Genomic DNA, 1761 nt, shown 5'->3' with positions numbered 1-1761 from the left:
ATGATAAGTTAAGGTACTATGGTAGACTCTGTGTAGTGGTGATAGGGCAAAAGTGAACAGTGCGTGGATTGAACAGTGCAGTAGATCATGATTAAATAATAACTATGACTATTATGTATAAACATAATAACCTATAAACTGACTGACTGAATTGCTTATACAGTATTCACTGATACTGTTGGAAAAAACGTTCAGTATTTTGGGGGGTTGGCTTTTTTTGCTGCAAAGATTGTTGTTTAATCTGATCTACACTTTTTTTATGAAAGGAGAGAAGTCTGGCTCATCCACACAGCATTCTGAGATGGGAGAAAAAGTGCTGTGCTTTATTGGCATTTCTTTAAACCAATCACAATCGTCTTAGGCGGGGCTAAGCGCCGGACGGAGCCACGGTGCCTCTGCTAAATAGTCTCAGGAAGGAAGTTGTTTTGGTGGAACACGTGTACTTTCAGAAGTAGTTTTAGTCGTCAACAGAAACTTCAGATCGGACGCTGCACTACCCATGGCATCACGCACCGCTCAGAATTGCTTCTGTGTGCTGCACTTAAGGTTCAAACTATTTCAGCTTTGAACTCGTTGCAGATGACTTTCATGGCGCGACCAATTGTAGAGGGTTCCTGCGCTGTACATTGTCTCTCTGCTTTGCACCCTGCCTCGCGTTTTTTTCGTGAATTATACTGTATTTTATGTTATGTCACATATATTGAGACGTAGTATAAGGGGGAGGATGGATGGATGGATGGATGCATGGATGGATGCATGGATGGATGCATGGACTTACCCTGCAGCGATCCGAGGAACAGTAAACCATAGTCCTCATACATCCACTGGAGTTCCAATTAAGCTGTCAAGCTCCGATCTTTCTTTAGCTCTGGCTAAATTGCTGTTCCTGCACTGCTCAATGACAGTGTCACTGCTTCTGCACGGGCACAATGAAGTATAATGTCATGCTAAGATGTCACATAAAAAATGTTCAGTCTTTATTGAGTTGGCTGAATACCCAGTGCCTCTGGCTATTGCGTAGAAAACTGAAAATTTCAACAATTATTGCACCTTTAAGAACCTTGTGCTTCCCGGTGTGACTAGCAATCAAATAATTGTATTGGCGTAGGGAGGTAAATAGAAAGGCAGTGTCACATGCATTCATCTGTTTGACTGGACACTGTCTCAGATTTCTCACTACTAACCTGGTGGGCTTTTTGGGAGTCAGGCGCCAGATTTCGGGAGGGTTGGTTCCCTTTGCTCATTTCCCATCCCAATTCAATGTGGTCTCATCCAGAGTCCCGCGATTGTTTCCCTCAGCCTGCCCAGGGTACAGTGCTGCTTTTGTTCCATCCCTCCATCTGCTCCGAATACAGCCCCGGAGCCAGACAAACCTGTAGGGTATGTTATCAGGACTCTTTGTCCTGGTTCTAAGCTTCCCCTGCCCAGATCCCCATCCATACAACAGAGGAGAGGCACCACTGTAGGCACAGAGTCTGACTCTGCGTCTCCATCAGTAACTCGGAGAAGTCTCAACACACTCAGCTAATACGACAGCTGCTTCACAATGTTAACGTTTGAATGTTGTTATATCAAATGATTTATGATATATCGAATGATTTCACAGGGAAGTCCTACATACTTTGGACTGCTCGACCTTGATTAGTGCATTTTTCTTGTTTTACTGTTGCTTGAATCAAGAATGGAGAGACTGACATATACATATGAGACTGAATATGTATGTATATATATGTGTGTGTGTGTGTGTGTGTGTGTGTGTGT

This window comes from Etheostoma cragini, chromosome 5 (genome assembly GCF_013103735.1).
Source record: "Etheostoma cragini isolate CJK2018 chromosome 5, CSU_Ecrag_1.0, whole genome shotgun sequence".
Lineage (NCBI taxonomy): Eukaryota > Metazoa > Chordata > Actinopteri > Perciformes > Percidae > Etheostoma > Etheostoma cragini.
This window is presented reverse-complemented; position numbering follows the sequence as displayed.